Genomic DNA, 27,744 nt, shown 5'->3' on the forward strand with positions numbered 1-27,744 from the left:
TGCTATGAGTTGGCGTGTGAGAGAATAATTATTAGTTTCAGTACAATCTGTACCAGTGCCCTTTTTAACAGAAAGTTCAGGCTGCAGTGTCTAATTGCCAGATAGATGGATTTATAGTGAGTCGTGGTCTACAGGGCATAACATTTAGTGGATACAACCTGCCTGCTTCTACACAGTTCTGCAGCTGCATGCCTCCAGATTTTTACAGATGATGGACGCTGTCATTTGTGGTCTTTCGCTTATAGTTTCTGGTCCTTGTATTCAACTACACTGGAATTAATTGAAGCGTATTTTTTTGCAAATGCTTTTCTGCCCATATTCAGTTGGGTATCCCAGGAGACACTGTGAATGCAAAAACTGTCACTTGTGGCCTACCTTCTTATATTAGTTATACTTAAGAGTTTTAATATGGCTATTTTTATTAAACTTAGTATATAATTTTGTATCTCACCAACAGTGAGTTATGGCATTTCATATGCCCGGTATTTTCTAAACATGGAAATATATCTGAAGAACGTTTTTTATTCCCATTTTGCAGATAGGAAAGTTGAAGCATAAAAACAGAAAGGTTCGCTCAGAGTCCACAAAAAGGCTGTTGTATAGCTAGAAATAACCTGAAGTCTGGACTCTTATGCTCCTACTTGAGTATTCAGAACTGATCCATATCATCCATTGGCCAAGAGGGCCAATGGCATCCTGGTTTGTATCAAGAACAGTGTGGCCAGCAGGACCAGGGATGGTGCCCCTGTACTCGGCACTGGTGAGGCCGCACCTCGAGTACTGTGTTCAGTGTTGGACCCCTCACTACAAGAAGGCCATGGAGGGGCTGGAGCGTGGCCAGAGCAGGGCAGCGAGGCTGGTGAAGGGTCTGGAGAACAAGTCTTACGAGGAGCGGCTGAGGGAGCTGGCGTTGTTTAGTCTGGAGAAGAGGAGGCTGAGGGGAGCCCTCATCGCTCTCTACAGCTACCTGAAAGGAGGCTGTAGCGAGGTGCGGGTCGGTCCCTTCTCCCAAGTAACAAGCAATGGGATGAGAGGAAGTGGCCTCAAGCTGCGCCAGGGGAGGTTTAGGTTGGATATTAGGAAAAACTTCTTCACGGAAAGGGCTGTCAGGCCCTGGCCCAGGCTGCCCAGGGAAGTGGTTGAGTCTCCATCCCTGGAGGGATTTAAAAGCCGGGTAGAAGTGGTGCTTGAGGACATGGTTTGGTGGTGGGCTTGGCAGGGATAGGTTAACGCCTGGACTTAATGACCTTAAGGGTCTTTTCCAACCTTAACGATTCTATGATTCTGTGATCTCCTATTTGAAATACAGGGGTATCAAGTTTTTATTTTCCCCTACATTTGTTTAAATAGAAGATGTTCCTGCTAATAGAGGACCCTGTGCTAAATACAAACGAGTGTTACTGAATCCACAATACGAAGATTGAGTTCTTTCCTTGTTTGGAATAAATTGCTGATTTTTTTGTGCCATGAAGTTACAATAAGAAAGATGTGTTATTTTTACTCAGTGCTGATTTTGCTCTTGACATCGTGCAAAATCTCAAATTCCCATTTCCTCTGGTGAGAAGCTTAAAGCACAGAGGAGAGAGAGACTGTAAGGAAGAAACTTTTTGATTGGTTGGTGATTCATCATAGTATGGCTACAGGTGTTTTTCTTGTGTTTCCCATGTATTATTAAATAGAAAATACAAATAATTGTCCTTTTTTTTTTTTTTTTTAATTGGATGAAATATATTTTCCTGGTACTCAGCAAATGAAACTGTATCCATGAAACTAATTCAGCTACAGAAAACAATACCTGGATTCAGACAAATAAATGCTCTTTTTTCTTTATTTTCTTTATGTCCCTGTTACTTTATTCTGAGTACTATTTAGAGTACTAGAAAGGATGAAGAAAAATTTCATTTTAGTGTGTCCATGTCTAAGTGGTATATTTTGGGAAATGATCAAAAGAATGAAATGAATACGCTGCAAGAATCCGTGACATTTGCATCGGAAGGCAGCCTCTTGGGAGCTGCTATCTGTTACTGAAGCTCTTTATTTTTTAAAGGAATACATACTGCTTTACTCTACAAGGTATCTTAGGTCATTAACATTTATTTCTGTGACTGCATCATGGCAATCATAAATCATTCTGTCAATATACCCCTTGCCTGGGTTATTAAGATTTGAGACATTTATCCCTAGGAGTCCACTTGTATAAAGAAATACTGTCCATTTCCATTCAAGAAAGGGCACTATCAAAACTAAATGTGGACGCACGCAGACTTGTCTGCCTTTCAGTGTTTGCTTTCATCTCAAGGCAGATAGATGATCTGGGTTTGAATTCCACAGTCCTGATGCTACTAAGCTTCTCGAATTAGTCCACTTCTGATATTCTCTGCTTTTGACTTTGCCTCTTCTTACCATAAGTACATTACCAAAAATTAATGTGTATTATGCGTAGAAAAATGTCACCAACGAGTAGTGTGTTAAAGAAATTAATTTTAGTTTTAATAAATACACCAAATCATTTTTAATATAAGCCAGGGCATGATTTGATGCAAAGAAAGTATAAAATAAGAGGCAAGGAAAGATCCTTCAGTTGTGAAATTGGTACAGGACTAATGAGTATGTCTGGTGAAGTATAGTTCTAGGATTTCAAAGGACTGGTGGTCCACAGGAATGTGTTGGTATTAAGATGTGTACCACAACATGAAACATCGCTGTGCAACATGTGTTAAAAATAATGCTTCAAAGAAAATCTCTCCAGTTTGATTTAATTACATTCATAATAGACATTCACACAGCTTCCTGATTGTAAGTGATTAGCCGACACAGAGCCCAAGCACATTCTTACGAAAGCCAAGGAGAGTTGTACCATATATATGCACGTGCATAGGAGATGATATGTAAGACTACCATCTATACTCTGTGGTGCAAGTAGCTTTGCTTCAGCTCAAAAAATGACCTTGCCAAGAAGGCTTTGCATTTAAATATATTTATACACATACACATGCATGCACATAGATGGGTATATACATATATATTAATAAAAAAGAGTTCTGCATAAAATAGTTCTTGCTTGTATTTCAGTATTAATTAATGTGAAATGCTTGTGTTACTATTTAAACATCTGCTTCCTCGAGTCTTTTTAGTGTACTTCCAAATTTGTATAATGTTCTTAAAAGATTCTTGAGGCTACAGGTGACTGTGGTGTTAGATTTTGAATCTTCAGTTTCTGAAAGCGCTTGTGAAGTCAGCTGCCTGTTTTTATTCCTTGTTTCCATTTACTCTTTCCTTAATATTTCAGCTTTCTCAGCTTGTAGTTCAAACTTCTGAGAAGGGTTGGTATGCAACTCCGGCAAGTTCTTCAACAGCTGCTGCTGGTTAGTCAGCATTTTATAGATGATTGTCATTGTACAGTAGGGCAGTAAAGATGCTGTACTGAATAATGTCATATATATTTAATAAACGTAGAACTTTCACAAGCAACATAAACCTTAAAATGCTTACTAAAATAAAGAGCTTTCTAAATATCTTGTCATCTGTTATACCTACAAAAGATATACATAATATTTTCTGAGGTTTCTTTCAGAAATTTCCGTAGTCAACAGCCATAACCATAATGTTTTCCAGTCCTGCTTTGCTGGGTTTGGGAGCTGCTCCGCGTTGAGGTGAGAATGCTTTCATTTGCAGCTTTTATCATGGGGGAAGGGTTTTACTTTATGAGAAAGTTGTGTGTGGTGCTTTTGCAATGAGCTGTGAAAGTTACTCTAAAATTTCTCTAATAGAGCATTCCCCAACCTTAGGATCAGAACTGACAACACCTTGGCCCTAGTCCTCAGCTGCACTGCAGGCTCTTTGCAGCATGCCAGCAGCGCAAGGTGACTCTAAAGCCAGTTTAATTGGCCATGGAGGGATGTGCTCAACACTAGGATTCTCCCTGGAGGCTGTGCAGTGTGTGGTTGGGCCTTCCTTACAGAACTGGCAAGCTGGCTAGTGCAGAAGCCTTTGGGAACATTGGCAGCCAGTGTAAATCCGATTAGAATTTGGACAGCTATGATTTATGCGAAAAGCCTAGACCAATGAATGTGCAGCCAGCCCACTCCTCAGCCAGTGTTTGTGGAGAAGTATTTACAGAGTACTCCTGTAGTACACAGATTGGTTCACATTTTTATTTATTATTTATCTATACTATGTTAAATGCATGATAGTTTCCATGAAAATTCTAGGAAAAATAATTTACTCAATGTATTTCTGTTTTTTTGCTGCATAATTATCATTGTGACAGAAACGTTCCAGTCTGTGAATTTAACTTCAAGGCTATTCATGCCTAGGGTTCTATACAGCCCAGTGCAGAGAGCTCCTCATTCCACCGGGAAGGGTTAATAGGAGATGAAGAACAAGGGATGTGCAGTTAAGATATTTGCATGAAATTGTTAGGGGAGTTGTGGGAAGCATTTTAATTTTATAATTTTTCATAAATTATTCATTTTTTAAACAACATCACAAATTCAAACGCAGCTAAAAGGTACCAGGCTTTGTGCCTGAATGTGCCCTTTCAGATTCTTACGTTTTCTTCAGCCACTTCTTCACTGAGAAAGAGAGTAAAGAGAAAAGATATTAAAGCTTTTCTCTTTTCTTTCTCCTCCTCCTACCTAGAAAATTATGGCACTGAGTCAGGTGGGTAATTCAGAATAAAAAGAATAGCTTTTGCTTACATTCTTTTGTCTAGTTTTCGGAGCTCTTTTTATACTTCAAAATTATTTGCTCTGTTAGTTCTGAGTGTATATTTTACAGACTGCTCACACTGCATTTATTGATGATTCAATACCATTTGTTCTTCCCTGAGAAGGTAGTAATGATTTTTTTTTTCTGCTTTTCTTTCATTCTTTCCTTCTTTCCTTTCTTTCTTTCTTTCTTTCTGGCCCAGATCCTGGCATTAACTCATTCCCCCACTAAATTTTAAAAAACATTCATTAACATACGGGAACTGTAGTTTAGAATCTCTTTGTGAGTCTGTGTATTAGAAGTGTAGAAAAACAATAGGGCTACATACACGTGGAAAAGGCTATGTACAAGTTTTTTATGTGCCCTAGAGTTTGAATCGATAGAGTATCAGAACTGAATGGATTATTAGCTTCCCCACTACTGTTTCAAAATGGTGACAATGGAATTGTTGGAGTGGCAATAGGATACAGAACTTGCCACTAATTCAACTACTTTTACTTTGGCCTGAGTTGGACACTGGTTCACCGAACTGTCACATAATAACTCTGTTGGTGGTACTGAGCCACGCTGTGGCAAACAGATCAAAACCTTTGGATTACCAAACCCTCTTCAGAACAGGCAAATTACATATTTGTTTCAGCAGAAAGACCAAGGACTAAATAGGCACAGAGTTACCCTGGGATAGGGACATCCAGACGATGACTGAGGTATATTGGCAGGTCAGTGTTAAAACCTCTATGGCTATTTCCTTATGTTGGACCTATCCTCTCAAACATAACTTTAAACTTCCATTGCTACCCAAAAAGTACTTCTAGTAGCATTTAAATTATGTTTGTATTTTTAAAAACATATTCATGTTATGAGAAAAAGAAAATGGTTATATATTGCATATTTATAAAAATAAAGCCATAACCTAGCTGGAATGTTTGCTAATCATCAAGTGGTCAGCATTTTACATTCCTTCTCAAATAAAGATGTGAAATACTCTTCCAACAAAAGATGCAAAGGCAGACGTGAGGTGGAGATGCAGGTCATATTTAAAAAAGCAAGATCATAAAGAGGGGACTGATAATAGCCTATTTCATTTGCATAATAATATCCAAAGTTTCAGAGCAAAGTGATATACATCTTTGCTTTGTCATTTTGTGAAGAGCCCTATCAAAAACTTTGTTTCAGAACTCTGTGTTTCAGCTCTGTATTTGTGACTACATTTTACAATTTTACAATTTGAATGACACAACATGAAAGATTATTTCTGTAATTGCATTCATGGTACTACATCCCTTTGGTATTTCTGCTGGTGCCGTAGCTTTTTAAAGCAGTCTTTTCTGTATGTTTTGTCATTCGTGTCTGAAAACATAACATATTATTGGAATTTTGACAATATGTGTTAAACCACATGTTTTGTTGATTTCTGTGTGTTGAATATATAGCATATTTTCCCATTTTATTTTGTTTTCAACTTCTGCCAAAAATAGTTATGTAGAGGTTTCTATCGTGCATTTACCATGTGCCTTCTTTGATAGTCCAACTTAGAAAAAACATTTATCTCCTGGACATAAAATAAATGACGGTAGCAATCGTGCTTAGCATTATGAGAAGATAAAAAACAGTCTCCAGTTAGAGTGTACCATTCAAACAGCCTGGCTAACATTTTTCCTCTGATCTCAAATGCTAATTGTGACTTCAAATTGGAGCAAATAGTCCAGCAAAACAATGTAACGTCACCTGAAAACTATGCCCCTGCAAGGTTTCACAGTGGGGGTGCAGCTATGCATGGCATGTGAAATTAAAGATATGTCACACACCGGCGTTATCAGCTGTGTCATTTCACCCACGCTGTAGCACTGCAGACTTGAGGTGACATGCCACAGTTGAAAAGCCAGCATATGACAAGCTCTTCATTTAACTGAGTATGCCAGATGCTCGGAAATTCTGCAGTCTCCACTCATGTTTTGTACAACCAGTTTCCATGCCATTGTGCTCTCTCAAATGCGGTGTTTTGAAACACCATTTAGGCAGAACAATGGTTATCTATACTTTAGGTATGCATCTGGAATAAAAAATGAAAATAACCCCCTCCCCACTATCCTGCCCCTACATCTGTAAATCATTTAAATCTAGCCATTTGTTTCAGGGCCCTACATTTGCCAAGGAATATCAGAAATCCACATGAAGTCCCAAGTGCCAGATTTTGTATTTGGATCTCTGATTTAGATGAATAATGTGTAAAAGTTCATGAGGTGTGAAACTGCATATAGATAGCTCCTCACTGGTTTATGCACATGAGGACATTAAGGTTTCTTCCAAGGTCAGTTCAATTTATGCTCACCAAATACTATCAGAAATGTCACTTGCCTTCGGAGATAACAAATGGCTAAGCATTTTGGTAATATGAATTTACTGTCCCACTATGCTCACTTTTGAAACCCCCATATTAAAGTACAAAGGGTGTGAAGACTCATACTTTCTTAAAGATGTCATGATATATTGTTATTGGAATTTAAAAATAAGGACTGCTAGCTGCTGTGACAATCTTAATCTTCCATATGCTTATGAGCTATGAACTAGATATAATATTAAGTTTGGTTCTAAGACTGGTTTAAAAAATAATCACAATGGCTGTAGACAGACCTCTGCAGCTTTTTACAGTTGTTCAGATGTACTCATCCATTCTTTATTTGGACTCGTCCATCCTATTACTGTAAATCATGTTTATAGCAAAATGTATTTTATTTTCCTGTTCAAAACAATTAGTGGATTGCATAAATTGGCAAGTGGAATCTTTCACTAAGAAACTATATTGCACTTAATAGCACTGTCAGTCTTTGTAACTGTGAATAGTTGATAACTGCTATCGGCTACTGCAAATGCCAAAACGAAGAGTTGTTTTTAAAGCATGCAGCTATATACTAAAGAACTTACTGAATGGATTTGATTAAATTGGTTTGGATAAAAGTGTTGGCTCACACAAAGTGAAAGTTGACCAAAGGATGCAAAGGAAGTGAAGCAGTCATGAATAACACGAGATAAAGGAAACTATCTGTTGGAGGAGTCCAAATAGAAGAACTCATACCCTTTATTAAATTTTAATTTATTATTTATTAGACTTAATTTTATAGTTCACTGGTTCAAATATATTCCAGAAACAGAAGCTTATTGACATTTGGAAAATTTTGACCCATTCAGTGCAAAATGATGCCTATGTTCAGTGCTTTGTGTCACAATAGCTTCCACATTTAAGTTTTAGATCCCTCACTGGTGACTCATCAAAAAAATGTAAGGATTAGCATGAATAATAAAGATTTACATCTACCTTGATCCAGGAACGTTCTTTTGTGGAAAGGGGTAAGACATATTATGTCTTCCAGCAAAGCTGTGTAGGGAAGCTTTTCTCTGTAACCTATCAGGTATGTGTGTCACTGAATCTGAATACTACCAGAATTCTAAAACAACACTCTAAATCTTTAGTCGGCATTCTTCTTTGCGACTGCTAGTAAGTTGCAAAAGTAAATGTTGACCCTTGCTCGTTTCCCATTTTTTTTTTCGTAATCTCTGAGGAGCTGTTGATGAGAACAAATGCTTCTGAAATTGTGTTTATGAATTTTTGACTAGGTCGTATTTATGAGAATAGGATTTGAGGATTAAATCGGTAGTATAACAGTATAACATAAGAAATGACCAAATGAGGAATTCTTTATGGCTCATGTTGTCTAGAAGGTAAGCTGCTTCATACTGCAGTATTTCTGCTCTGGAATTTCTACAAGCATTTACTTTCAAACCTACTCTAAAATGAGTAGTCATAGTTAGATACAATTCTGCAAGAATGTTTACTTTTGAGTCCAAACTCTATCCATGATGTGAAAATGAGTACTGTTGCAGTGTTCCAGCTTTAGGGTAAGACAAAAAATAATAATCAGGGTCAGCAGACAAATATTCTTCATTTCTAGTGCTATTTGGATAGCCAGCGAATACTAAATTGTATAGGTTCCTAATAGTCAGAAGGCAAAACTGGTTTGAGAGAACTTTCCTTCAGATTTGGCATTTTGGCATTATATTCATTGCCATGGCCCATCACTCATATGCAATAGTTTTGAGTAAGGTGCATGTCAGGCACGCTTACAGAAAAACAGGAAGTTCTTCACGTATCAATGATCCTGATTTTTCAGATTTACTTTTATATTTGCATATATATAATATCTCCTTTCATTTCAGTTATTTGCTTTAGAACATTTGATCTTCAGTCACTCTGTCTTCAAGTATTCTCCTACCGATGGAGATACTGATACTTAGCTTTCCTTAGGCGCTATGAGGCTAAATTTAAAAATGCCTGGGGGCTCGGTTAAGCTCTTCATATTGTAGATGGTACATTACTGTGGTAGCTAAACCCAAAGGAAACACAGGGGTAGTGAGGCACAGCAAAATAAATACAAGTTTGCAGAACTGTTGTGTGGCAAGAGCAAAAAAACTCTAGATATGTGGAGCCTGAGCCAGATGATGATAGAAGATCATGTCACAAAGCTACATATTACATATTCTTAAAAGAATTTTATAGTCAGGCATTGATCCTACCTTATACTATCCCTGTTTCGTTTACTTACTAGTAAAAGATATGTTATGAGAACTGCATAATTTCTGAACCATTAGTGCCTGAAAATGTATGTAAGATGTAAGAAAATTAGGGATAGCAACATGGCTGTTATTTATAACAGAAAGTCAAACAGCTTTATATTCACTTCAGTGCTTACTACTCTTCCACACTCATTTGCTTTCTTCTTACTCTCTATATGGTATGGATGGTTTAAGTAGAAGTGCTGAAGAACTTTCTTTTTCACTGGAACACAGAAAATCCAGCATTTTTGCCCAACTGCATTCTTTAGTCCAGCCTAAGTAAAGGATCAGATCTTGAAAAATGCTTTACGTTCATGATTGCACTGCCTTCAGCACCTTCTCAGGGCAAGAGCTACCTTCATTGCCTGCAGCCATTCTTTGCCATCTTCTCCCAGCATCTTTTAGAATAAGATCCTAATCTGTTGATGATTCTTCAGAAAGGTACCTACATCATTATCATGAAATATAATGTTTATTGAATTTAAAGCCACAACCTATTAAAAATTTGGCCTAGATTATTTTGGTCATAAAGCTGCGATATATTTTGCATAATTTTAATACCTAGACATACAGAACTTATCTCTATCACTTAGTTTTATTAGTTATTCAGTCTGATATTAATGCTTTTTTTTATAGATGATGGTGATGACATATAACACACATAAACATATATTTCTCAATTTTTGAAAAAGTAAAGTACTGGATTATATCTTATAATTATATTCCCAAGACACTGATTAATTTAAAAGAAATGATAATAAACACTTTGAAATGCTTTCATGCATGGATAATTCCATAGACATTTCTAATATTAAGCAATCAAAATGGCTAATTCCTTCCATGTCAACATAGTAACTGGAAAACATTTGTAGTCTTGTAACTATTGACATGTTTACAATTATTTTAATATAAACTACTGTAGTTGAATCAAAAATAGTAGGGGGGGTCAGCATTGGTTCGCACACCACTACTATTTTCCCAACTGCTCTTTTCCTAAAAACTCTTCACTACAATATTGATCAGAGGTCAAGTTAAAGTATGACCCATGTTCAGCTTTTGATGGTCTTGGTGATTTTAGTGAGGGTACCATACCACTGACCATAAGCAGAAGACGGATTCTTTCTTGGATTTTTTTTTTTCTTGAAAGTGTGTTTGCAGTTGCTAAGTACAAAGATACTATATTTCTAGTGAGGAGATTAAAAATGTAAATATGTTGTTCCTTGAAATTTTCACATCCTTCTGTGGGTTTACTGGAGGGGACAAAAGTTGGCCAGAGTTTCAAGAAATATTTACATATGTAAGTTGGAATGTTCCTAACTGCACAAGGAAAGACTCTGCTTCGAGCTTACAAGAGGCATTTTTAATGCCAACTTTAATTAAGGTTTGCAAATCATGCTGCAAGACTAAGGACCATGAGGTTCCAATAAGAAGGAAAATTTTTGTAATACTAGAATCACTCTTTAAGCTCTTTGTTCAGTATTCAAATAAGTAGTAAAACATATGTTACAAAATAAGTATCAGTGTTTTCCTTTAGAAAATTGCAAAAAGAAATGTTTTCAAATTCCTGCAGAGGTAAAACACATTTCTTTGGATGATAAAATACATGACGTTGTTTAAGAAATACCCGAAGTCATGTAATAAAGTTGCTATTGCTGATGGTTTAATCATTATGTGCTAACTACAGTGCATTTAGAACTGTATCAGAATTTTTGCAAAAAAGAATAAATGATTGCTTCACTTGCTTGGCCATCTGAATAGAATTTCAGTTACATATTTCCTGTTATTGTTTTATAGGACATAAACTCTTTCTTGTTTACATTTTTAACTCAGTGAAATTATACAAGAGTGAGCTTTGCATGTCTAATGAAGAACAGCTCAAAAGATTAGGAACAAAGCGTTTTTGTAGAACTAACATGCGCTTCAGATATGTGAGTGCAGAAACTGTTGCTTAGCCACAAACGGTTTCTGTCAGATTCAGCTTTTATCTTGGATGTTCCTGAAGGAATCTGGATTAACATAATGAGAATGTTCATGAACCATCTCATTATAATTTTAGAAATTTCAGTACACTAGGCTTTATTATCAAGCTTCATGACTGAGCCTTTTTATTTAATAAAATATATTTGCCACATATAGTTTTGTTTGCATTCACTTTCCTGTATGTCAGCTTATTTTTTTTTTTAGTCTGGAATTTGAAAAAAGGAGATAAAATATCAGTAAAAATCTGAGCATCATTATATCATCCAAAATATCAGGCAATTATGGGTTCCCTATATTTCCTAGTGCCCTTTGTACTGGACATGGCTAAGGGGATGTTCATTATATATTGTTGTGAATTCCAAGTAATTACAATTAATTCCAAATTTACCCAGACTTGAAAATATATATAATCCTTCATCTGGATTTTATGGTAGGATGAGGCATTGCATGTCACTTCTAAAACAAATTTGACATTCAAGAGAAATGAATCATAAAGGAGTAAGTATGTATAATATGCTTTATACGGTGCATTCATCTTGGCTGAAACTATCTGGATGGAAACTTTTTTGACATATAAAGTATTTGCACTAATACCAAAGAATTTGCAAAGATTTTTCTTAAACAGGGTTTTCTTCTTTCCCACATCACAAACATAGAGCAAACGCGACATAGTGGAAGAACTGATGAGGAAGGGGTTTTTCTGTTTCACTCAAGTTATTGACAGCTTTTATTACAGCTTTATATCACTACATGAGAATGTAGCATTTTTTTCTTTCTTCTTGCTCCTGTTCCAGCTTTTAAGCTATTTTCCTTCACGTAGTGCATGATTCCACTACTCTTGTATTACAGATGGCGAGTTCTTTACAAGGGAAGCAGGGTTGCCATCAGAGGTGACACCACAAGTTCTTTAAATGCTTCTGCTCATAATATAAAAATATTTGGTATAAAAGAGTTTATTTTGGAAAATAGCTCTCTTGGAAGTTCAGCTGCTCTCCAGTCCAAATATATTCTTACCTCCTTTTCTTATTTATAGGTGAAGTGTAACTAGCCTTTCTCTAGACCTAACATGAGGTGGACAAAAGTAGCATTACTTTTTGCTGTTGATGGTGTAGATTAAAAAAAAAAAAATGTCTGCCTGAAATCTTTAAGGGTTTATAGAGCATGGAGAATTTTTAACTCTTACCTTGACATGTGTAACTCAGATCGAATAATGTATTTAATGAAGACTTGTACCTGCTTTGTGCAGGTGGCTGTGAACAGAGATTTTTGCCATTGTGAAATTGATAGCAAGCATTTCCTCCTTGCTGTCCCCTGCAAATTACTCCCCATGCCTAAATCCTCACTTCAAGAAGTCCTCCTTGCTGTAAGAAATTTGTCAGGTTAGTTACCTGATACCTATTATTTAGTGAAATGGCTAAAAGCATGCATGGAAGTCAGGAGGAGGGGGAGGTGAGTTCACCTATCACAGACACAGCAGGAAGAGACAGGAGCCTCTGAGAAAGTAGAGTATGCTGTAAGGCAAGAGTCTTTTGGTGTTCACTGCTTAGAAGTATCTCAGGACAATCCAGAGTGCTGTAAGCCTTTTTTTTTTTTTTTAACCTGTGCTCTCATTTGGGTTTGTGAAAGCTTTCTGACAGCAAAAAACATGAGCCATGACTAGACCTATGGGAAGTTAATTTTGGGCCGCTCTCAGCAATTGTATGTTCAATGATGTTCTCAGTCTCTGCCAGGGAGTTATAAATGCCTTCTCTGCAAATACTCATAGGCTGTGGTACTTGAATTCTGGAGAACTCGTTAGTACAGAGAATGATAGTTATATTCAGTCCTCATATATAGTTTTCGCATGCTGACAACAATATGTCATATATACATTGCCAGACACATAGCATTACTAGCACAGCAGGGCTAGCTTTTAATTTGATTGGTCCTAACTGCGGTAAAATCATATATTTAAACATAATAATATATAAGCATATAGCCCATCTTCTGCTAAGCCTACTGTGTTCATAATAGTGTACTTGTGGAAAACAGAACTGTTGGCTTTCTGTGCAACTTCATTTTTGGATTTATTAGGTTAATAGCATCTGCTGAGGAAGCTGTGCCATGTTAATATTCTTATCATTGTCTATTCTGAAAGGCTTCTATTTGAGCTACAGTGACGTGAACATGATTTGATGATTCAGTGGAGATGCATGTTTCTATGAAGACAGGAGTCATTCTTTATTGCTTGTTTTCTTTTGCTTTTGTTGTACATATTTTTTATCTCTTACCATAATCTTTATTTTCAAAATTACTAAACCTAAATATTTCAAAGCATATGGAAAAATGAATAAAATATCCATATGTTCAACGCTAGAAGAGAAGCCAAAGTCCTGTTAGCTGCATTATGTTTGTTATACCTTTGGTTGAAAATATATCCTTAGGCTATTGAAAGTATATGTAGATTGAAATTTCATATTTCTCTAGTCATTTTATTAGTTGCCAAGAATATTGAGTGGATTTCTGTGAATATGGAGGTAAATTTTCAATTCGGAAGTCTGAAACCAGATTCCAAGTCCATAGATTGGTGCCTAAGTATCACTGGCCTGATTTTCAGAAGGTTGAATATCAGTCAGTCATACTGAAGCAATGGAAACTATTCCCACGGTATAGACACCAGAGACTGGTTTTAGGTGTCAGAGTTTGGAAAACTTGGACTTTTGGCTTTAAATTCAGTAATACAGACAATAACTTTTTTTGTTTTTGGCACATCTATATTTTTCTGTTGAGCTTTGTTAAATGTTGTGAATGAAAATTCGTTAATGAACTTCTTACGCAGTTTCGAATTTTGTAACTGAAATTCATGTACGCAGATGACCAGGTGTTTAAATCCAGGTGCTCTGTAAGTGCCACTTTACTGAATATTTATGAACTTCTCAGATGTAAACTGAGCTAAATGGAATAAATGTCTGTTTGAGTTAACACAGACGTAGACCTGGACAGGAATTACCTCATAAAACACTATTCTGTTAGAAAATGCTACATTGATAAGTCTGAACGTTTAAGGAAAACTTTTGCTGTAGTCCATTTTCCTCTGATCGGTCAGATTTGTCACAGAGGTGGAGACTGAGCAGATCCAAGGCTTGTCCTCATCTGGATGTTGCCACTGTTTCCTTTGCATCAGCACTGACGATCATGTGGCCACAGGGGGAGCATTTATGAAAATGGCAAGTTGAGCTGACATGTCACAGGGTCATATAATATCGAATATCTCCACCAGGGAAGGAGATAGAATCATGTAGCGGTGAACAGTAGCGAGGACTGGATTTGCCCTTTTGCCTGTCATGTGCTTGATCTAATAGTGAAATGATAGTTTAGACTCCATAATTTACTGCTTTAATATTAATATTATTATTGCTATTGTGCAAACAGTTAAAATGTGAATCATTGTTGTGCTTCCATATTTTAGTAACAGAATATTAAACACAGTAATGCTACAGTAGTTTGTATCCATCTATTTGCATCTAGACTCTTTTCTAGATTTTTTTACCAAGATTTTGGAATCAAAGAAAAGATGATACACAGAAGATCCTTTCTGAATTTTAAGTTAGTTTAATGGCTCTTGAAAGCAAGCTTTGACAGGTTAGTGAGTATTCACAGAGCGATGGCCATTAAAAAGATGACAACTGATGTGGTAATTATATCTTTTTATGGAAAAAAATCTATCATCTGCTTATCTGATCATTACAGAATTCATCGTGAGTTTCTGAGCCACAACTCAAGGAGGTTTTAGAAACTGAGGACCCATTACTTAGAACCAGATTGTGAAAGCCTTACTCCTGTCGTTGACTGTTTAGTCCTATTGTCTTCAATGCTTACATTTTTCAATGAGTAACTGCACAGCAATGGAAAAAGATACTATTGTTTTAGTCTTTAATAGTTGTTTCTTCAGCAATTTGTGTGAGCTGGGAGGATACTAATTTGATATATCTTTTGGGCATATGCAGGCAGCTCTGTGTAAGTTTGGGAGGCTATGGGAAAATAGAAATAATGGAAAAACAGAGATTTAAAAATATTGTGAGCACAACATATGGAGATTCCCCCCCTTTTTTTCCTGTACAATTTTTAAAATACTTGAATGCATATTCTGTTAGTCATCTTTTCGGTACATGGCTGCATTTTTCTCCTTGCAGTTGTGAAACAGCCACATATACTGAAATCTTGCCAAAGAGCATAGGGAAGTTGTTAGAAAATGGAGGTTCTTTACAGAAGCAACATATGTAGAGGAATGTATAATTAATTATAATTGTATGAGAGGCAATTTCCTTTTGGTGGGTACATCTTCTGTAAATCTACAATATATTATTAATGTTTCTTTGTCTTTTCAGTAGTTAACCTATTATTGCAATTATCACTCAGCTTTTGTTGCAAGCTTTTTTGATCAGAAATAATTGCTCTTAAAATAATGCACTCCCCTAAAATATTCAGATCATCTAAGATGAATTCTTTTGTGGTGACGCAACCTGATATACCTTGCTGAAAATTTGTAGATGCGGCATTTTATACATTAGGGAAAAACAGGCTGACTGCATGAGAAAAGGAGTGGTGAGTCAGGAGAGGGAGATGAGTGACCTTCTCTTTTTTTTGTTCTTTATGTTGATCTTATACTTGTGATGCATAGTCATCATTTTCAGAGGAGAGAAAATCCTCAGCTAATTAATTCAATATCATGTATAAATGCTTTCTGAAGTGAATAAACAGTATTAGATTATTTTTAAAATAATTGAGATGTGAGATCTCTAATGATAACTGTATGCACATTATCAACAAATAATATTCATAAGTCACATAAACATTACTCTTAGGGTCTGTCAATCAATTGTCCCAGAGTTTTCAGCCAAAAAGTTGTCTGATGTTCTTCAACATGAGAGTTTATGTATTATCTGAATGTTAAGAACAAAACCTAAGCGAATGCAAAGTGTGCTCTGCATTTTCTTCTCAAATTTCTTTGTAATGGTATAATTTTGTGCCCTCAACGACAAGTCGGAGTAATTATGACATCCCAAAATGGATTTAGAGTTGAAAAAGCAAATCAAGTCAAACTAATTATAACAAGGGACTGAAGACTGTATATCACTTTCTTTTGTGTTAATGGCTTCAGAAACTGGTATGTGTGAATCTGAGCCCTAGCTTGAGAGGTCAGCTTTGCAATATTCCCATCATCATTTGCCAACACCTGGAGTACTTGTGTAATGGGTTTGCGTGCCAAGGTTTTGGCAGTGGGGGGGGGCTACAGGGGTGGCTTCTGTGAGAAGCTGCTAGAAGCTTCCCCCATGTCTGACAGAGCCAATGCCAGCTGAGCCCATCGGCGATGGCGGTAGCACGTCTGTGAGAACATGTTTAAAAAGGGCAAAAAGTTTCTGCACAACGGCAATTGCAGCCAGAGAGAGGAGTGGGACCACGTGAGAGGAGCAGCCCTGCAGACACCAAGGTCGGTGCAGAAGGAGGGGAGGAGGTGCTCCAGGCGCCGGGGCAGAGATTCCCCTGCAGCCCCTGGGGAAGGCCATGGTGAGGCAGGCTGTGCCCTGCAGCCTGTGGAGGTCCACGGTGGAGCAGAGATCCACCTGCAGCCCATGGAGGACCCCACGCCCGAGCAGGGGGATGCACACAAAGGAGGCTGTGACCCGCTCTGCTGATGGGTGGGAAGGAAGTAGACAACTTGGGAGTAAAGTTAAGCCTGGGAAGAAGGGAGGGGTGGAGGGAAGGTGTTTTAAGATTTAGTTGTTATTTCTCCTTATCCTACTCCGATTTGATCAGTAATAAATTAATTTCCCCAAGTTGAGTCTGTTTTGCCTGATGGTAATTGGTGAATGATCTCTCCCTGTCCTTATCTCGACCCATGAACTCTTTGCTATATTTTCTCTCCTCTGTCCAGCTGAGAAGGGGGAGTGATAGAGCAGCCTTGGTGGCCACCTGGCATCCAGGGTCAACCCACCACAACTTGTGACAACAGGAATAGTTTACATGGAAAAATATTAGAAGGAAGTTATTTTAAACCATTCAGAGTGATATCTTTATGCATGATGAATAATCCTGGTAAATGGGGTGTCACTCCATTGCTGAAGCTTCAGGTGAAGGAAAGACACTGGCAAGACTCACATTAAGTGTAGCCTCCAGAAATATTCTTTAAGATTGGGGTTTTAACCATTTGCCCTGTGGGAGGGGATGATCTAAGTCCCTTATTTACTAATGAAATGTTATGCGAGACTGTCTCAAAATCTTAGATAAATGAAGATCTATCACATTTACCACTCTCTCATATCCAACAGGTCACAGTTTCCCTACAGAGGAAGAAGCATGGTCAGCCTCTGGTCTTGTATCAAAGGTGCCATCAATAAGCTAATTGTCCAATTCTGAGATTAATGCTTTCATCATGTTTGTTTGTGCTAGCTTTTATGTTCAGCCAAAAATAAGACACTTGTTCTTTTTCAAGTTGCTCTGAAAAGATCCGTAGATAACTTCTGGTTGCAGCTCCCATTGCATCTAGTCTTATTTTTAAGAATAGGGCAGGACACTTCCCATATGTCTTGCCGCAGTAGCTCCCAGTCTGTTGGCCTGCAGACACAAATGCTATAGAAAAGTGTAAGTAATGAATGCAAATAGTGAAAACGCCTCTCTGATTTGCCTTTATATCAACCATTCAAAGATCAAACACCTCAATGAAAATTGCAAAGTGACAGATTTTTTAAATTCCTCTGTGTGATGACTTAACGCGTTAGAACAATTAATTTACTTTCAGAGACTGAATTTCCTGGTAGTTTCAGTGGTACTTGCCTTGGTAAATCTTGCATATTCAACATTAGGAATAACTTAGAGAAGGTATTTGGCATGAGCAAGTCAATCTGTAGAAAAAAAATGCAAGACATTTGAGGTATCAGACAGCTCAAAGTAAATTCATGAAGCCTTTCATCTGTCTATGTTTCAGCAGGAATCCAGAGTGGTAGATTTTCAGTAGCGTGCATTAAACGAATTTTTGGCCTTAGTGCAATTCAGGATTGTTATTCAAATAATTGTTAATAAAACCTCTGTCCCTGTGTAACTGTAAATATTTTGGTCATGGAATCTTTTGCAATATCATCTGCCGCTTGCAGTATCATCTTGCTGCACTGTTTGATGATCATGACAGAACTCCTGTCTTCACTCATGCTTCTGGTCTCTGTGGCACTGGTTTGTATCCAAATTCATCACCAAAATATGTCTGTCCTCTGTCTCTCGTTGACCTAATCAATCTGACTGCTTTTGACCATGGAAGGCAGGTTATTTCCTCTTAATATCTGTGAACATCAGTTCTGTGAACAGAAGAGAAATGTAGCTACTCGATACTAGTTTTGCTTTAAATGGATATATGAGGAGCATAGTTCAGACCTATGGTCGTTTTGACTTCTTTTAAAATTGGATGGACTTCCAAAATGGAATTTCTTCTCATTCAGACACATCTTCCAGCATAAGAGATGAAATAAAAAACAAGGTGAGAAAGAGCAAATGTTGCTAGGGGATTTGATGTACTCTCCCTCTTGCTTAGGGACAAAAAGTAAAAGGAAGGAAATAAAAGTTATCATTTACGATATCTCAGGAAAAGGAAGCATTTCATATTCACCCATTCACTGACTCATCTACAATACTATTTTTCAGTGTGTAAAAGGTGCTTGGAGGCCTGTTCCTATGAAGTGCACTTGCTTTTACTACATGCTAGTGAAGAGGCAGGTAATGAGAAGAGAAGAAAGTCTGGAACAATTAAATGAGCTGCAGCCCCTTGTTCCCTTATCCATTAAGTAAAGAGCATTACAGGAAGCAGCTATGGTGAATAATAACTCTGGAAAACTAAAGAGAGAGCTGACATTAGTGATAATGCACTTTCTGCCTCTGGAAGGTAATATGTCTGCAAAGCAAACAATTCGAAATACACTCAAAGGCAGAGAATAAATACAGAGTGAAAATGCTGGATAGCAGACTGCAGCAAAATACAAGTTTGAAATGTAGTGATTGACAGTAGGGAAAGACATTAATTGGTATATAAGTGCTACTGGGATTTACATATAACATTAAAAAGTTTGGGAAAAGCGAATCAACGTAGCTCATATGTCAAAATCATTGGAAACAATTTACAGAAGAAATCAACATAGCTACTGATTCCCCAAAATGCCTCATAAAAGTTGAGAGTATTGGAAATTGAATCGGAACATGTGATTATGTATGCTGGATTTTGGCTTGCATTCAGTTACTCGGGGTTTATGGTCACTCCTAAGCTTACATATAGGTTAGGTTAAATCTTGTTACAGTTCAGACATCTGCTTATGTAAAATTAGAGTTACAAGTGAGGAATGACAGAATGGCTGCACGCAAATGACCAAAATGTCACACTTGAATGCTCTACTGAAGGAAAGCAGGTTCTGCTGAATATATTTATGTTCTGATCATGACGATTAGATGATTTTCACCTTTTTTTTTTTTCTTTTTTTTTTTTTTTGAGTGGTGTGGTTTTTTGATTTTATGGTGATTTAATACACCAGGAATGAAAAGATGACCAAAACAAACCTTAGAAAATAAAACTTACATACTTCAAAGAAGCATTTTTGCTTAATAGTTGCATCCTCTAATTAACTGTAAATCTAGCTTAAAAACAATTCATGTTGATACTCTCTGCATGGTAATTTATTCATATTGATTCTACAGTTTTTCAGAAGACTCCAACTGGAGAAAGGAAATTGCTATCACAATGTTGCCTATATTCTGTTAGTATTATTTCTCAAGCTACCATAAGACTATATCGTTTAAATACATCATGTGGAATTCCGAATTCCTGGAGATGCAATTGATATACATAAATGTGTGTGTGTTTACGTACACCTATACACCTGCACACAGTACACACTGAGGCATCCAAGGCAGCATCCGAAATATGTCTGAATAAGTTATTAGATCTTTCAAGCAGTATAGCTACTTTATTCTGACTAGCTTGAATGTTTGATTTAGAAACAACTGATGAATTTGTCATATTGATAAAGGCATTTTCCTTTTAACTGAGTGTCTTGTATCCATAGGGAAATACATGAAGTTGCCAGGGTAACCATGAATTTTCTTGAAGTCCTAGAATGATTAAGTACCTACAGTTCAATACATATATATGTCACTCTGTATGGGGTGAAAAGGAGTCTGTCCATGTCTGTTTTGACTAAGTCCAGGGTAAATGGCATCCAGTATGCCATGGAAGCCCGTAGCTAGATATATACTGACTAGCTCATAGGATCTCTTGTCAGACAGGTGAAGGTGTTACTGAGAAAGTACTTTAACTTACTCATTTGATGGAGTCTGCCTGGATTTGCTTTCCCCTGACTGGTCTAATTTGCTCCTACTTCATTCTATTGCAGCCAGGACAAACGTGGTCATCAGCAACGTAAAGCAGCCCCAAGAACTGCTATGGTGTTCTACCCCTGCCCCCCTGCCCTGACTTTCCCGTAACTCTGATCAAGTGATAACCACCAGTGGTGCCCACAATGGGTGCACCTGGTCTTGATGGCTGCATCCAGCTCAAGGCTGAAGGTGGATTCGGGGGAGACAGATAACAACACAACAGCCAAGGGCTAATTTATGGTAATGTGCACACCTGACCACAGTGGTGATCTGTGCCCGACTCAAGCCAAATTTGGAAGAAACTGGCATCTGCAGTCAGTGTGCAAATACAAGTCAATCATCTTACCCCCATAAACAGCGAGCAGCCCAAGAGCTCTTTGAGCTCTCCTGCATGCTGGGATCTCCCCTTGGGTAGGGACACCTCTCAAGGTTGAGAGAATTCTTATCACATCAGATACTCAGTAAGTGAATTGGGAGCAAGTGCACCGAAACTTTGTAACCTTAGCTAAGTAATATAAAGGATCAATTGTGTGTATATAATCCTTTACACATAATCCAAGTCCGGGACTAGGACTGGATCCAGCTGCATCTAGACTCCTCTCTGAGGAAGGAGTTTAGAAAGCAAGGGGGTCCTCCCTGCACCTTGCGACTCAACGGTAGGGTCTCCCCGACAGTCTTGCCTGACCCTGTCCCCTATGCAGTAAATAATCCAGTGTACCTTGCCACTGAATCTTGTTAAAACACTGTTGCATTTACTATCGAACTTCGTTATCAATAAACATATTGCTGCTTCTCTCTTACGAGTGAAGTGCATCACTTCACCTGTGACAGTTGCCATGTGAGCACCTTGTGATTTCTTTTGCAAGCTTGTATTACATACATAGAAACCACTTTGTAGTATTCTATTGCTTCTAGGCAAAAAGTAAAGACAAGACTAAAGGTGCCTAGGTGGTGAAGACTGAAGGACAGAAATTGTGAGACTTAAACGTGTCTTGTCGTGGGAGTAGTAAGTTGGTCTCACAACTCTCCTTGACTGGGAGTTAATTGCAAAGCTGTTGCTATGCATATGTGTTTGTGAATTCAGGGACTAGCTGCTACCAATAAATATAAGCTCAACTGCTACAGTAGATCTTACAAGATACTTAATCCCACAGTGATGATGAGACTTTCCAGATTTCAAATTATTTTGTTTCCCAAAACCATGTAAAGGTTAGTCTTGCAACATTCACATGCAGACATATGAAGCAAGACAGCAGGCATAACTGCACTCACACTTTCAGTCTAAAAAACATAGACCTAGCAATTTTAAAGTTAAATGTTACGACATAGCATCACAAAAAAATGTACCATAGTAGTGAAAATTCAGGTTAAGAAAAGTAATATTTTATATATTATAAACATTTGCCTTAATTTTTTTGTGGTTTTAACACAAAATATTGTTGCAGGGCCATTGCCTGAATATACATCACATAGCTTTATACTAATGAGAACACATCAGTGACTATGTGTTCTCATCACCTTTTGTTCTGATGCAATAATACTGCAAGTTGGAGCCATAGACCCAAGCTCGGTTTTTTAATAGTCATATCAGTTACTTAAAAAAAGTGATTAGACTCAAATAAGATGGGATTCAAGGATCTAGGCAAAGTTAAGTATTTTAGTGAAAAATTTAGAAGGCTCTCTTGAGCTGAAGTGAATTCTTCTGTTCAAGATTTTTGTCTAGTTCTCTTCGAATAGCTTAGTTCTGCACAGGTTAGAAGCTAATTTACTGTTTTGTTCCAACCTAAAACTGCAATGGTGCTGTTTCCTATGTTCTTTTCCTTGCTTTTTTTTTTTCTCTTTTCTTTCTTTTGAGGGATGGAAATCTTTTTGGCTGCTGCTAAGCAATGAATGATACTGATAAAACTTGGCTATTTTCAATGAAATAGAACAAGGCCAATTTGAATACAGAATATCTTTCTTAAGCTAGTCAAAACGCTCAGGGACAAAGGAGAAGGGGAAAGGCGAGAGTAATTGGGTGTTGGAAGGACTTCAGATACTTTGTTTTCAGGGGAAGTTCAATAGCTCTAAGTCTAAAATTAGAAATGTGTGCTATATTGAGAAATTAGCAGTAAGGAAGGTGGGCAATATTTCTGAGACATCTAACAAAACTATAATAAAATGATTTGCCAGGGTCAAATGCCTCAATTTAATCCTACTTGAAATATCTCTAAAATACTCTAGCGAAGCTGTGTGCAAATCTGAAATCACTTCAGTCCTATAGTGAAGGTTTTACAGTGAAATAGAAGATGCTAAATCAGTGGGAGAAAGCACATGACAAAGAATATCTATAGATCCTAGTAATGGCTTTTTAAGGCTGGAACATCTAGGAAACACTAGAAGGACTTGATAAAAAGGAACCTTGTCAATAAATGCTTGCAGCTTCTAAGCTGGTTTTGCATGAGTATCTCCAATGGCTATTACTTTCAAATGTTTTGGGCTGAACTTGAAATACACTGATGCAGCACTCAACTGAATTCTGCCACAGGTGTTCATGCATTTAAATGCAGACTTTTACCAAATAGCTTCCACCTGTGTGCCCTCCTGGGTCAGACATTCTCTTGCTCTCTTTGTGCTTGTACAAAAGCTTAATGCTGTTTATTGCACGTGTGTTTTACTGTAATATAAACATGAAATGGTAAGTATTTTGCACTGCAGTAGGATCTTGCTGCCAAGAAACTTCATAATAATGTATTAATGTCAGCATAAAGGTATATCCACACTGAGTAGCGGAGTATAATGCAGGTGTAGAGAACTGCTAGTGCAAAACAACGACAAGTCTCAGACAGCCCGGGTGCTAAAAGCAGCGTGCAGAGGGACGGTCGCTAGGACCCAGGGCCGGGCGGTGCCCTGGGGCCAGGCTGAGGGCGGGAGCCTGTGGAGGCCGAGGCCGGGCCCCGCCGGCTGTGAAGCCTCTTCTGCCCCCACACCCACCGCCTGGGGGAGGGCCCCGGTACCGCTTCCCTTGGTCTGACTGGCCGCCCCTCTTAATTCGACTGGTCTCTCTGCCACTCCCGGCATTGGGACGAGAGAAGGTTCCAGAAGTCCAGAGACTGACATCTATAAATAGGGACTCGGGCGCTCTCTCCACCGAATGCGCCCGTTGCTGGACCAGGAGCTGGTGATTATCCTCTCTTCCCCTCCTTCTCTCTCCCCCTCTTTTTCACTTCTCCTAAGGTAATTAAGTCGTCGAAGTTGATAAATTATAGTTAAGAGTACTGCCCGGCCTACCTTGATGTTCCATGGAGCCGCATAGCTGGGGTGGGTATAGTCGTGAGAGGGCTGGCGGGCATCGAATATTTGTTCTCCGTCTCTATAAAAGCTTTCTGGTGAAGCCGGCGTTCGTGCGCGGACCTCGAGTGTTGTCCCGCCTTACTCCACACTGAGAGGATTTGGGAACCGCGGTCCCGCCCCCCCCGCCCCCCCCCTCAGGTGAGAGGTGGCAGCGAGGAGCCCCAGTCAGGCTGATAAGCCTTCATAGAGCAGGACAGAGGTAAGGTTTAGCTTCCATTAATACGGTAATAATCTGATATCAAGACTAATTAACTTGTAGGATGTCAATACAGCTGTGCTGCTTGAAAGACCTAGGAGAGATCTTTTGACTGTGAGTTGTATTTCTGCCTGTCTGGCACTGAGGATCAGTCCCGTAGGTTTACTCTGAGTATGCTTTGGATATGTGTGTCTCTCTTGAACAGTCCGGTGATTAAACCACAGTTGTGATGTAAGTAAGTAGATACGCATCCCGATCTTGCCTGATTTGATGACAAGAAATTGAAATGAGGTCTTGACACCACAGGGCAGAAATGGCAGACTGCAGCGTATGCATTTTCTCTCAGGATTTCTTTGCAAACAGGTAACCTGTGTAAGTGAAAGAGAGGTTTTCTGGCTTTGTCTCTTAGGTAGAGGAAGGTGTTTGTCTTTGGATACCTCAGTGCATAAAACTCATATGGATTCCTTTAGTTCAGGGAGCTCACAACAATAATGCTTTGTGGTTATCAGGAGCCCAGGGAAATTCCTCTGCCACTTGCTCCTGGCCAGAGAAGTGCTAGTTTGCTCGCAGTGCAAAAACTGCTTTCCCCAAGCTGGCACCTGTTGCCAATACCATGTTTGCAAACCAGCTGAAGACATCTGTGCTACATGTATCCTAGTCCCCAGGTCCTTCAAGACCCATCTAAGCAATTTTTGATTCATTACTTCAGTGAAGATAATACCCTGTAACTTTGCTAATGAAACCTTGGTTTGCAACAGCATGGGAGATCGGTAGTAAAACATAGCAATGTCCATTTAGCTGTGTTTTAGTACAGGGTTGTAGTTACAAGTGTGAAAAAAGAAAAGTGAAATGAGTATAAAATATTTTATTATATATTTAACAAACATTACCAGTGGTTTTCTGTCACTCCTCTGGAGTACCTTTGACATATTTTAGCTTCAGAGTCTAGAGTTTGTAGAAATTATGAAATGAAAGCTGAAATGACTCCTAAGATCTGATTGACTCCATTCCCATTTATGTTATCATTTATTCCTCAAGGAGTTAGGTTTTGGATGCAAATGCCCTTGCTGCTATGCCTGGCCAGATGCAGAATGCAAACTAGAATTAAAAATCATTGAAAGAGAATGAAGAATTTCCAGGATCTTCCCGTTAAAACAGGATTTACTGCAGAGAAGGAGAAGAAACACGGGACATTTACTTCTTCATTAACTTCTGTCTCTGCCTTCTCTCGTATGACATTTGGTAGGTGTAGGCTTCTAACACTACAGTTTGTGTTACCTCCTGAGGAACATAACCTTGTGTATGAAACTGAGAGTGACCTAGTGTAGCGTGTGCACTGCTTTCATCTGGCTCAGATCAATCCCTTGCTCATATCAGAGTGTGTCTATCTCTGCCTTGGTCAAATCTTTTATCAGTGTTTATATCAAAGTACCTGAATATCATAATCGTTTTACAAATATTTTCCAAGGATAGGTTTAAGACACAACCACTGATAGTATAGGTCTCTTGTGTTTCATCAAGTGGGTGAGACTAACTGTGATTTAATCAGATTTTCCTTTCCTAATGCATCAGTTTGCACAGAGATAGTTCCCATCTGTGCATCTTTTCTTTTTGCCTTGAGGAGTTTAGCAGGAAACCTAGTACACATTCAAACAGTACTAGAGCTGAACAGTGATTTCTATTCTGGTCATGTCAAATAATCCTCTAAATGCTTGTTCCCGTATATAGTAAAGGCGTTTGGAAAAAGTACACGCAACTGTGTTGTGTGGAGTTGATTTGGGATCACTAACGTACTATTAAACCAGCATGTTTGTAGTTCCTTCTTATTCTTAAAATTTTGCCATTAGCTATAACCATGTGGGAGAGGGAGATTTCTAAGACTGATGTATGATAATGAACACTAATATTTCTTTACATTGAATAGCCATTTCCTTTTCTGGATCTTATAGATGTAAATTAATTTTATGCCTTACCTCTGTGCCTTGCAAGCACACACAGAAGCCATAAACTGAAACACCAAAGCAGAATTAAATGCTTGAACACATTTCAAAAAGACAAACAGCTTGTTCATACAAAGAGCCAGAACCAAAGAGCAGAACAAAAAGTCTGAGTACCTTTGAAAGGTGAGGGTGTCAACAATGAATTTAAAATCTGTTTTCGGTGGGTTTATTTACAAGTAGTATTGTTTTTATGTCAAACACATTAGCAGTTGTTCCATGAGTCGAGCAAAGAGGAAAGCAAGTCAAAGGTGGTAAAGTTTATAGCAATGATTCCTTCTGCTGTCATGGACCCAGCCAGCTAAATGGCTGAAGTGTCCATACCTGAATGTCTTGAGAGAAACATGAAAGCCACTGCAACCTCAAATTCTGTCGTGTCTTTCACATCCTGCTCCAGATACAAAACTCATTCCTGTATTTCCAATACTATGTACCCCAAAGAAGCTTTAGAGCAGATTATATGTTGTTCTAAGATGGGACATCCAGAGATATGTTCCATTTCTGGTTAACTGACTTTCATTAACGAAAGTTCCTCTGGCTTCTTTTACTGTTTTTACATGTTTAATTATTTGTTTGCAGAATTATTTCATTTCTTCATTGTGCTACTTTAGCTTTGGTGAAAAGTTCTGAACCAACCATTAACTATGGAGCCAGAAGTCACTTTATTTATCCTTCCAGCAGATAATGGACAACCAATACTCATGCAAGTTTCCTATAAGTTGTTCTTTGAAATGTCTCAGCCTGGAGAAACACTGAGTTGGTATTAAAGTTTAGATTAGATTTCTACTGAGAATATAAGGATAGGAATAGTAATTTTGATGTCAAAACCTATCCTACAGGACTCGGATTGGGATAAACAGTCACATTACACAGAGCAATGGACAATAGCCAGGGATAACAACTACATGGAGTTTCTGCTTGCTTAGCTGCCTTTAAATGCAAGTGCCGGCCTTTCTCCCCAAGCAGCTCCATAGCTTCAATTAAGGCTTTTCTGTATAGAATTGTCTGCTTATGTGGAGCAGATTCCAAGGATGAGGTTTCAGATCACATATCCATGTAACCTCACTAACCCACCTTAGCTGCTTCATTTGCCCCATGGAATTATTTTTCTCTATGCATTTTAAGTGACGGGAAATTAAAAAAATTACTAAAGAGCTCTTTGTTTTGGCACTCTATTGAGTAGATATACAATTTCTTCTTCCTCTGGGTCTTACTAAGGACTAAGCTGTAAATAATAATATGTACTCATTTTTGAGATGGCCATTACTCCTATGAAAGTCGACATAATTTTGAATTTTATTTGGTTGGTTGGGGAAATGGAGAACAAGGAAGAAGAGACAAAGAATTTCAGACTTGAATAACTCCAAATACCTCTTGGGGATGCCAGCTGAAATATTCAAGTATATAATAGAATCATAGAATGCTTTGGGTTGGAAGGGACCTTTTAAAGATCATCTAGTCCAACACCCCTGCCATGGGCAGGGACATCCTTTGGTAGATCAGGTTGATAGATGCAAATACTTTTTG

This window comes from Nipponia nippon, unplaced genomic scaffold (genome assembly GCF_047370975.1).
Source record: "Nipponia nippon isolate SJK-2023a ecotype South Korea unplaced genomic scaffold, ASM4737097v1 scaffold_9, whole genome shotgun sequence".
In the NCBI taxonomy this organism is placed as follows: Eukaryota; Metazoa; Chordata; class Aves; order Pelecaniformes; family Threskiornithidae; genus Nipponia; species Nipponia nippon.